This window comes from Schistocerca gregaria, chromosome 4, assembly GCF_023897955.1.
Source record: "Schistocerca gregaria isolate iqSchGreg1 chromosome 4, iqSchGreg1.2, whole genome shotgun sequence".
In the NCBI taxonomy this organism is placed as follows: Eukaryota; Metazoa; Arthropoda; class Insecta; order Orthoptera; family Acrididae; genus Schistocerca; species Schistocerca gregaria.
Window position 1 is genome coordinate 27,032,377 of NC_064923.1, and position 12,109 is coordinate 27,044,485.

Genomic DNA, 12,109 nt, shown 5'->3' on the forward strand with positions numbered 1-12,109 from the left:
AATCAATTATTTTAGTGGTAACATTAACATGTACTCTTTATTCCAGAATGCAGCATTGTTGTCACACGTCATCAAAATGAAACGTAGTTTTAGTTAGAATAAGGATGTGAATCTTTAGCTCACGCAGATAGCTGACGCTAATTGTCATTACAGAAATTTTATAGGTCATGCCGGGAGCTGACGTGATTTTGCAGCAGTTAATATTATGATAAAGTGTTTTATAGGTCATGCCAGGAGCGGACGACAAGTACCAGAAGATGTTTATTGAAGTCATGCCGTGCACTGACGATAATTAATACTGAATGTTTTATAATAAGTCATGCCGTGCGCTGACGTTAATTAATGCTGAATGTTTATAACAGGTTATGCAGAGAGTTGACACAGATGCAGAAGAAGAATGTGTATGTTATGTTAGTATATAAGAAATGTATAATGTTAAGAAATAATTTTGCTAACATGTGACACATTGCAACACTATGGATGGGGACCACACATTACAATGTCTAACCAGAATAATGTTTACCTTAATTTTCAGCTGAAAAAGAATACTTTAAATAATTTTATGACAGTAATTTTATTGTATATTATGACCTGACATTTGACGACTCATAACTGACGACTACACCCCTGAATGGAAGATAAAATTTTAGGACAGTAAGTCAAGAAATGCATTGTCAACAAAATTTATAATTAATGATGTAAGAAACTAAGATATGTAAATACAGAATAAGTAATAATGTACTTGTCTATAACAAATCTGTATACTATCAAATACTGAATAAGTAGGAACTTTTATGTCTTTTATATATGGGAATAATTTTCTGGAAGAATTCTTAAATTAAAACTACATATTGTTACAAATTACGACACAACATATTTTGTCATAGGGAAAATTATTTGGTAGTCAAATTATGGTACCAACAATGTCCGTGAACCCATTGCCAAAACAATTTTACCCGTACCTTAATTCCTGTGCATCCCCATGGTTATTGAGCACAGAATCAGTGAATTGTGAAACACGTGACTTCAACCAATGATGTTCTCGACGAGGTGTTTGCATACCTAGATGCACACCACAGCCCGATGTATGTCAATTGGTGCCTGCATACCTAGATACACACCACAGTATGATGTACGACAATAGGTGTTTGCATACCAAGATGCACACCACCAACTTTAATGGACCATTGGAGATGGAACTTAATCCTGATGTGGCTGCGGCAACTCAGGCTATTCGATGACGTACTTAGTGTTTGGGTACACTAAAACTATGGAGCAAGGCGATGATGGAACCACATGGCGAAACCTGGTGTTGTGCTATGTGAGGGAAAGGAACAGACTTTTGAGTGCATTCACAGACAGTTGCCAGTGCTTTGACCATGCTATCCAATTCCTTTTGTACCTTCCTTAATTGTGGTACTAAGAGATGCCAATTTGAATTAAATGTTTCATAATGTAAACTTTCAATTGCTTCATATGATCTGTATATTGATTTTCACATTTACTCTTATTCTTGTTGTTAAATTTAAGGGAACCAAATTTTACTTGATGTACAATTCCTACTAAAACCCTTTCTATTTACATATTCTCTTTATTAGAGATAGACAAATCATTTCGTATGACAGCATTTGTGTATACACTTTGTTCAAACTATTTTCTATAATCAAATTTTATACTTATGTTGAGTCCATATGACTCAACAACGTAGTAAAATTTTAAGAAAGCCGAGTAGCGGCATATGTAATTATGTAATAGGCGTATTTAAACTGTTTTAGCATGTAATTATCTGAACTGTTTCTTATTTAAATTGTTTTGTTAATTAAATTGCATTGTGTATTATTGAGAAAGAGCGGGAAACCGCGCATAGATACATTTTGAGAAAGAGCGGGAAACAGCGCGCAGTAATACATCTGTAATGGTAGCAGGGATTGTCTGCACCAAAAACCATTGTTGGCGGCGAGACCGCACTTTTGTAGCATTGAGCGTTGGAAGCGAGCAGTTGCGAGTAAGATGTGAGACGAGGCAGTCGTAGCTAGCGAGACATGAGAGGAGGTCGCTGTAAGCGAGGTATGAATTAACACTTTGAAAGAAGCGGTGTGCTCGCCAGCCACTCGCTATATGTAGCGCAATGCTAGTTTTTAAGAATTTTTGTAAAGAACTATAACCCTTGTAATTGTTTGTCAAGATCGTTCTCAGAATATAGTTAACTTCTACCAGATTAAATGCATTAAGAATTTTCTATCCCAAAATCATTCACGTAAATGCTTTACGGAATTTATTGTTATCTTAAAAGAAAAGTCTAAACTGAGCTTCAGCTTTTATCAAATCTAAATTAACTTAAACTTAAAGAATTCCAGTCACAAAGTATTATGAAACTCCACCAGCAGCTTATAATTATGTTAAAGAGAAGTAAGTATATTCATTCCACAGTTTGCTGTAGCAGTCAGATGGCGATCCAGTATAAATAATTAAAGGTAAGAATCAGTCTTAATAATTTCAGGTAAAGACTGAGGGCCACGGCGACAACACATTTTATGTTTCGTCGTAATAATGAGCAGGTAGTCTTGACAGAGCAGCAGTTAAAAGATTTTAAGAGACGCAGTGTTCAGTCAGCAAGCAAACGTTCATCCAATATTAGACGGGAAAGTTTCACAGTGACCGTGTGGCCTAATGGCTAAAGCGTCGGACTTCGTATCCGAAGATTGCGTGTTTGATTCCTCTCACGGTCGTGTTTTTACAGATCTGAAAAAGAAACATACCGTTTTAGTGTAGCACTTGAGCAGTACGAAACCGTGTGAATGTTGCTATTGTCCATTTTCTGCTTGGAGATGCTCTTGAGCTTGAAAAACGCACAACAGGACCGGTGTTAACTAGCGAATTGGTTTGCATATTGCCGTCGCCGCGTGTTTTTTACTGGCATTTGCACATCTAAAATAACGTCTGAAAGTAACTCGTTCGGCTTATGAGTCATATCAAGTATGTGAGTTAATTTTGACGGAACTAGCTCTGCAGGTTGTCATGCAATTCTGTTACCTCTCAGAAATGATTATGAAATAAAAGTGAACTACGTGACGAATGTGACGTTAGGACAACATTAGGCAACATGGAGAGGTTCTGTATGGGACCAATCAACCCAAACGAGTACTGTGTGACGTGCTAACCGGCATGTATTCACCGAGGCAGCGCGGCTAGCTCAGTCACTAGAGCATAAGGCTCTTAATCCCAGGGTCGTGGATTCGAAAGGAATTTTGTTCCTCTGCAGATGTAACTTACCGTTTTTCTGATTAACGTGATGTAATGGAAATAGCAACTTTAAACTTTGCCTACGTCTCCGTCAGTCGCAAGGAAACTGTATTTGAAGGTGAAGGTGATTTTGTAGACATGTGTGAAAGACATGTTCTGAAATGCAAGTGGTGTTATTTGGAGAGCACTTCGTTTACGTGTCTGATGTGTAGCCAAGCAGTAATGGGTCGCCATAGCTGCAAATATTAGACGGTAATATGAAGTGTTGTCAGCTGAAGTCTGATGATCCAGACGACCGTAAGGATGAAGTACGCAAAAGTACCGCTAGGCCGCGCCTCTTTAGCTCAGTGGCACTCTGGTTTCCCTTCAAATCGAATAAATCTTTCGCCTTTTACTAAAGATTTCCGTGGAGGGGAACATTAAACGAGTCTGTAATTCGCGGCGTCGTCTCTCGCCGTGATGTCCACCATGGTTCCCACGAAAGTTCCGCGTACAGGTACAGTCAGTTTTACCTTTGACAAATCCACGCGTCACGTCCAGCCCGGTTCTTTGGAGATACATGACTGGTTAGTCGATACAGTTAAGGTCACTACTGATCAGGTGCATACCGCATATTTCGACAGCGAATTATATGTGTTTTTTGTTAAGTTTCTTGACCCGCTCCAGGTTGATAGGCTACTTTCTCGTCATGGTTCTCAGGTACCCTTTACGCACCGTGATGGTTCCACTAGTATGGTTCTCTTGGCAAATGCAGAAGTGGTATATACGAATGTTCGGGTATTTAACCTTCCACCCGAGGTTGACGACTCTTTTCTGAAGTCCGTTTTGCTTCCTTATGGGGACGTACGCCATATTCGAAAGGAACGCTGGTCTGCTCAGTACCGCTTACAGGTATATAGTGGTATCCGGTCGGTGGAAATGGTGGTCAAAAAACCTATTCCTTCTCACCTACAGGTATGTGGTTATAGGGTCCATATCACGTACAGTGGCCAGGAAGGAACATGTTATTATTGTAATGAAACTGGTCATTTCCGTACTAATTGTCCGCGGCGTGTGGTGGTATTAAAACCTACATACGAACAGCGTAAAAAATTTACTTTAGCTGATCTTCTCCCGCAAGGATCTCGGACTAAATCGCTCACTGTTACTGAGGGACGCAGTGATCCGTTGCCCGACAACGGCCGTGATTTTCCCCCGTTGTCCTTGAGTAGGGATGTTGCTGCCCATAATTCCGATGTTCCCGCGCTGATTTCTCACAACAAGCGTCGGCGAACACAGGATGATGCGGCTGATGAATCTTCCTTATTGGCTCGCCCTTCCGATGGGCCTCCGGTAAAGGACTCTCTTTCTCAGTCGGAAATCGTGGATGAGGGAGCCACAGGTGCTATCACGCCTTTGCAGAAGCTCCCTGACACCTTATCTGACGTTGTTCCTGCTACCGCGGCAGCCTCTTCGGAGACGCCCGTGACGGAACCTGCTTCTGGTTGCCACGTGTCTTCTCCGGTGCTCTCTGACACTTCTCCTATTGACTCTGTTTCGCATCCCCCTTCTGGAATTTCTGTCGCCCCCTCTGGGTCACAGCCTCCTCCCATCAAACAACTGATTGATTCTCCAGAGCCAGTGGATCCCGTTGTTATTCACCAACTGTCCCACCGTGAACCCATGTCTGCGGACGAGTGGGATGTAGAGGCCTCTCTCTCGCAATCTGACACGGAATGTCTACATGATGCTCCTACGCAGCCGAACGCTGCAGCGTCGGCACCGCGGAGCCGCAGTCGAATCCGTAAACAGCCACGGAGAGCCGCGTCACGGCCGAAGAAAAAGCAGTGGGAAGATGAGGGTTCTGTTTCGTAGTTTTTCTCTCTGTGGTTCAGCGCTTGTTTCTGGTATGATTACTTGTATGCTGCTCCGTCAGCTGACGGCTCTCTACCGATCTTTGTTTTTCTTTCTAGGTTGAAGTTCCATGCAAGCATATACATTTCTTACTCTGAATATTAACAGAATATGTTCTGAGCTTCGGCTCGCCGCTTTGCGACAGTTTATCTATCAGTCTGGGGCAGATGTTGTTTTTTTACAGGAAGTCCTATTCGACCAGTTTTCCATTCCTGGGTTCTCGACGTTTTTTCATGTCGCATCCGAACTTTCTACGGGCACTGCCTTGTTTTATAGAGAAGGCATTCCGTTGATGAATTTCGAAGTACTTGACAGTGGAAGGGGGATCGGGTGCACGTTTTATGATCTCAGTTTACTCCTTCTTTATGCCCCTTCTGGTTCGGGTTGTACTACCGCACGCTCGAGTTTCTATAAAGAAGAAGTCATTTACCTGCTTCGTAAATCCCCGACAAAGATAATTTTAGGTGGGGACTTCAATTGTGTTCTACGGCCGGTAGATCAGTCTCCTAATTTTAATTTCAGTAAAGAACTCGACGACCTTGTGCGCTCCTTGCACCTGCGTGACATGTGGGTTTCTCGCTATCCTACACTTGTGCGACATACCTACTTTACTCCCACGTCTAGCAGTCGCCTCGATCGCTTTTACCTTTCCGATTCCTTGTGTGGGCAACTTCTAGCTGTTGATGTGATACCAGCCTGTTTTACTGATCATTGCGCTGTAGCCGTTACGTTTAATTACGAGCGACAACCGGTAAAATTGTTTCGTCCTCCTTGGATGCTCAATATCGCGTATTTGCAAGATACCTCCCTTGGTATCGTCCTGGAGGACATTTAGTCTCGTTGTTCTCGTACTATGGACCGGTACCCGTCTATCGTGGCATGGTGGACACTGTATGCAAAACCTCACATCCGTAGGGCTCTCATGCGTTTTGGGGCTGCGAAGGTGGCAGAAGATCGACGAACGCAAGAATTTTACTATTCTGTCTTACGTCAACTGTACGATAGTGCTACGCATGCTCCCCTCCGGGTTACTGATATACAGCGCATCAAAGCCAAATTGCTGCAGCTCAAACGCATTCAAATGGAGGGCCTGCGGACGAGGTCTCAACCACGTTCCCTTCTACAAGAGGAACTGACGTCACTCTACCATCTAGTCCGTTTACGGTCGCGCCGGAAACGTGGGTGCCTTGCCTCCCTCACAACCGCTGACGGCCGCGTGTTCACCTCTCACCGTGATATTTCTGACTTAGTTTACACCTATTTTACTGATCTGTACGATACTCATGTCCCGGCGGAAACCTCTCTTGACGACTTTACCTCCTTGCTGCCTCGCGTCGTCACTCCTCAATTAAACGACGCCTTTCTGCGTCCCTTTCAGAAGGATGACATATATGATGTTGTTGCAGGATCGCAGTCCCGCAAGTCGCCTGGATTAGATGGTATTCCTAAGGAGTTCTATGTTCAATTTTGGCCGCTCATTGGTGACACCTTAACGTCAATGGTAAATGAAGTGATGCGGGGAGTCTCACTTCCTGCTCCTTTTCAGGAAGGCAGAATGGTCCTCCTCCCGAAATCCACAGGTCGACCTGCAATTGATTCCCTCCGTCCTATTACTCTCCTTAACTTTGATTATAAACTTGTCGCTCGAGCAATTAATATCCGTCTCTCTAAGCTGCTCGATACCATTATTGCCGCCCACCAAAGCTGTGTGCCTGGACGCACGATACTGACTTCCGTTCTCGAATGTCGCGATGTAATCTCGGTGGCGGCTGCCGCTAATATCCCAGGGGCTTTGCTTTTTCTTGATTTCCAAAAAGCGTTCGATCGCGTCAGCCATGATTTTTTATCGAGAGTGCTCACCGCTGTCGGCTTTAATAATGATGCTCGACAAGTCTTAACTAATCTTTTTACCGGTATCAGTGTCTCGGTGATTGTGAACGGTCACCCTACCCCCCGGATATCGATCAGACGGGGGTTACCCCAGGGAAGCCCCTTATCCATGTCACTTTTTGTTCTATCCTTAGAGCCCTTACTTCGCCATCTCACCATGCACTTACGTGGCTGGAATATATTGGGGGAAATTTTTACAGTCCGTGCATACGCCGATGACGTCATGGTTTTAGTACGACATGCCGAGGATATACCGCGGCTTAAGGATACCTTGGATTCATTTTGTGGTCTTGCTGGTGCTCGCATTAATGATCGCAAATGCACGTTCCTGCCGTTGAGAGGCTTTGATCATGTCGTCATTCCTTGGGCGACGGTTGTCGATCGCCATAAGACCTTGGGGATCATAGTGGATCGTAATCCGATCAAAATGGCGGCACTAAATTGGCGTGAGGTTACGAGTCGTGTTCACGGGGCGATCCTTGAACATGACCGCCGTTCCCTTAGCCTCCTTCACAAGGCACGGGTTTTAGAGACCTATGTCTTCAGTAAAATATACTACGTTGCGCAGGTCTTCCCGCTTCCCGCGATGATGGCCCGCAGGCTGAAACAGCTGTCTAGTCGATTTCTGTGGCGCCGCCATGTCTTCCGTGTCCGGTATGAAGTTGTGGCCAGGCCTCGGAAGCTTGGAGGATTGGGTCTTTCAGATATCAAAGTGAAGACGTCCATCTTATTTGCCCGCCGCAATGTTTTAACCTGTACGCGGGCTCCGCATTCAGTCACCTCTCGTTTACTTTCCCGCCTCCGGCCGGCCAGTCTGACCCCTCCTGTTGATGTTGGACGGATTAATCCTAAATTGCGGCACATTCGTGAATACTTTGTACTTGTCGGTATTCTGGGTGCTGATATACTTTCTATGCGGATATTACTACCAACATGCTACAACTCCGTTGGGGTAAAGCATGTTTCCCTTCTTCTGTTGAACTTGCTTCCCCGTCAACGTCATGGAAAACGGTCTGGTCTCATCTTAGTCTTCCCATTTTGCCGATGGAGATTGTTTCAACGTGGTATAAGGTCATTTACCGTCTGATACCTACTGGTGATCGTCTTTTTCGTATTGGCCTTCGTCCGACTGATCAGTGTGAGGAATGTCATCAAACTGACACCTTACTTCACAGGCTGGTTGCTTGCGGACGGGATCATTGGCTCTGGGTCCGCCGTCAATTAGCTTTTCTTACTAGAGGGCCTGAAACCGCATTCCCAGACGACATCTTCTTACATCCGGACATCTCTTATTTTCCTCAGACGAAAACGAACACGATTGTTTGGCTCTTGGGTTACTATGTCCATTACGTCATTGAAGGCGGTAATGACCCAGATCCCCGCGTTTTTCACCATTATTTGTCAACTGCGCATTGGAAATGGCAGCGGTTACCACAATACCGAACGCTTTTTGCGAATATGCTTTTTCTTGTGTTTAACCGTCAAGGGGTTGGTTAAGTTCCCCTGTGATTCCTGTTTCTTCCCTGAGCTCGAGTCCCCTCCCTTGTTGTATTTTTTCGTAATTTTTTTTTCTCTCTCTCTTTTGCATGTATATATATACACCCAAAATTCATACGGGTGGGGTAACGGGTTGGTCTTCCCCTTCAGAAGAAATGTTTTATTTGTGTTTCACCTAATTTGTTGATTTTCTTTTTGCAGCTAATATTAAATGATGACTTGACTATGGTTGTCTGAATTCTCGTGAAATATACCAAGTCAATCTGATAATAAAAAAAAAAAAGTGGCAGAGCACTGGTCTAGTAAACCAGGGGTCGTGAGTTCGATCATCTCAGAAGGCAGACGAATTTTGGATATCAGTTGCCCTTCGTGGCCTTATAGCAAACAGGATCTGGGATGACGAACAATTAGCGAGAGGCGTTTTATTAAGAACTACTCTCAGATGTGATTAAGGCGAATGGCGCAAATAAGGCATTTGCCAAAGCGGTACAGCATAAGGTGGGACGGGGCAGTCTGAAATATACGTTTTAGATGTATTTCTCACATATCTCAGAGCCTTCCGCGGTCGTCGTCGTCGTCGTCGTCGTCGTCGTCGCCACTTCTGCAGAAGTAGCAAATGGCCATCGTAGCAAATGCGGCGAGGGACGCCCTGCCTTACATTTCCGAATGCACAAAGTGTGTGGTCTAGTTTCCCAGTCTATATTTGGTAGGTCTCGTAGCAGGTTGAATGTATCAAATGGGTGGGAAAGAGCAAGGGGCAGCGTCTGTGTAGAACGAAAACACAACTCTTCAGTGGTGTGAGCGTTTTGAGATGAGTCGTATATAAGTTCCACTTGTTTGACAGTGACCGTGTGGCCTAATGGATAAGGCGTCGGACTTCGTATCCGAAGATTGCGTGTTTGATTCCTCTCACGGTCGTGTTTTTCCAGATCTGAAAAAGAAACATACCGTTTTAGTGTAGCACTTGAGCAGTACGAAACCGTGTGAATGTTGCTGTTGACCATTTTCTGCTTGGAGATGCTCTTGAGCTTGAAACACGCACAACAAGACCGGTGTTAATTAGCGAATTGGTTTGCATATTGCCGTCGCCGCGTGTTTTTGACTGGCACTTGCACATCTAAAATAACGTCGGAAAGTAAGTCGTTCGGCTTATGAGTCACATCAAGTATGTGTGTTAATTTTGACGAAAATAGCTCTGCAGGTTTTCATGCAATTCTGTTACCTCACAGAAATGATTATGAAATAAAAGTGAACTACGTGACGAGTGTGACGTTAGGAAAACATTAGGCAACATGGAGAGGTTCTGTATGGGACCAATCAACCCAAACGAGTACTGTGCGACGTGCTAACCGGCATGTATTCACCGAGGCAGCGCGGCTAGCTCAGTCGGTAGAGCATAAGGCTCTTAATTCAATGATCGTGGGTTCGAGCCCCACGTGGGGAAAAACGGAATTTTGTTCCTCTGCAGATGTAACTTACCGTTTTTCTGATTAACGTGATGTAATGGAAATAGCAACTTTAAACTTTGCCTACGTCTCCGTCAGTCGCAAGGAAACTGTATTTGAAGGTGAAGGTGATTTTGTAGACATGTGTGAAAGACATGTTCTGAAATGCAAGTGGTGTTATTTGGAGAGCACTTCGTTTACGTGTCTGATGTGTAGCCAAGCAGTAATGGGTCGCCATAGCTGCAAATATTAGACGGTAATATGAAGTGTTGTCAGCTGAAGTCTGATGATCCAGACGACCGTAAGGATGAAGTACGCAAAAGTACCGCTAGGCCGCGCCTCTTTAGCTCAGTGGATACCCAGTGCCTCCAGAATTTTATAGCTCAGCGTGTTCGGTCAGAGGGTTAGCTGCCCTCTGTATAAAAAAAAAACTGAGTGAATGGATCACTAACGAACTAAAAAGGGCGTCAGGGGACGTCCGCCACGAACAATTACAACGAACTATAACGAACAAAACGAGATTAAAAAAAAATTTAAAAAGAAAGTGGCAGAGCACTGGTCTTGTATACTAGGGGTCGTGAGTTCGATCCTCATAGGAGGCAGACGAATTTTGGATATCAGTTGCGCGTCGTGGCCTTATAGCAAACAGTATCTGGGATGACGAACAATTAGCGAGAGGCGTTTTATTAAGAATTACTCTCAGATGTGATTAAGGCGAATGGCGCAGATAAAGCATTTGCCAAAGCGGTACAGCATAAGGTGGGACGGGGCAGTCTGAAATATATTTTATAGATGTATTTCTCACATATCTCAGAGCTTTCCGCGGTCGTCGTCGTCGTCGTCGTCGTCATCGTCGTCGTCGTCGTCGCCGCCGCCACTTCTGCAGAAGTAGCAAATGGCCATCGTAGCAAATGCGGCGAGGAACGCCCTGCCTTACATTTCCGAATGCACAAAGTGTGTGGTCTAGTTTCCCAGTCTATATTTGGTAGGTCTCGTAGCGGGTTGAATGTATCAAATGGGTGGGAAAGAGCAAGGGGTAGCGTCTGTGTAGAACGAAAACACAACTCTTCAGTGGTGTGAGCGTTTTGCGATGAGTCGTATATAAGTTCCACTTGTTTGACAGTGACCGTGTGGCCTAATGGATAAGGCGTCGGACTTCGTATCCGAAGATTGCGTGTTTGATTCCTCTCACGGTCGTGTTTTTCCAGATCTGAAAAAGAAACATACCGTTTTAGTGTAGCACTTGAGCAGTACGAAACCGTGTGAATGTTGCTGTTGACCATTTTCTGCTTGGAGATGCTCTTGAGCTTGAAACACGCACAACAAGACCGGTGTTAATTAGCGAATTGGTTTGCATATTGCCGTCGCCGCGTGTTTTTACTGGCACTTGCACATCTAAAATAACGTCGGAAAATAAGTCGTTCGGCTTATGAGTCACATCAAGTATGTGTGTTAATTTTGACGAAACTAGCTCTGCAGGTTGTCATGCAATTCTGTTACCTCTCAGAAATGATTATGAAATAAAAGTGAACTACGTGACGAGTGTGACGTTAGGAAAACATTAGGCAACATGGAGAGGTTCTGTATGGGACCAATCAACCCAAACGAGTTCTGTGCGACGTGCTAACCGGCATGTATTCACCGAGGCAGCGCGGCTAGCTCAGTCGGTAGAGCATAAGGCTCTTAATTCAATGATCGTCGGTTCGAGCCCCACGCGGGGAAGGACGGAAATTTGTTCCTCTGCAGATGTAACTTACCGTTTTTCTGATTAACGTGATGTAATGGAAATAGCAACTTTAAACTTTGCCTACGTCTCCGTCAGTCGCAAGGAAACTGTATTTGAAGGTGAAGGTGATTTTGTAGACATGTGTGAAAGACATGTTCTGAAATGCAAGTGGTGTTATTTGGAGAGCACTTCGTTTACGTGTCAGATGTGTAGCCAAGCAGTAATGGGTCGCCATAGCTGCAAATATTAGACGGCAATATGAAGTGTTGTCAGCTGAAGTCTGATGATCCAGACGACCGTAAGGATGAAGTACGCAAAAGTACCGCTAGGCCGCGCCTCTTTAGCTCAGTGGCAGAGCATTGGTCTAGTAAACCAGGGGGCGTGAGTTCGATCCTCATAGGAGGCAGACGAATTT

General features: G+C 44.4%; 1 non-coding gene and 1 pseudogene across 1 annotated transcript; both read left to right on the plus strand.

Moving 5' to 3' along the window:
• The first annotated feature begins 3,593 nt into the window (after positions 1–3,593).
• On the plus strand, positions 3,594–3,702 carry LOC126268495 (U5 spliceosomal RNA; annotated as a pseudogene).
• An 8,326-nt stretch (positions 3,703–12,028) lies between these two features.
• Positions 12,029–12,100, plus strand: Trnat-agu (transfer RNA threonine (anticodon AGU)). Its single transcript has one exon. It is a non-coding gene; the product is annotated as a tRNA-Thr (tRNA).
• Positions 12,101–12,109: the final 9 nt, after the last annotated feature.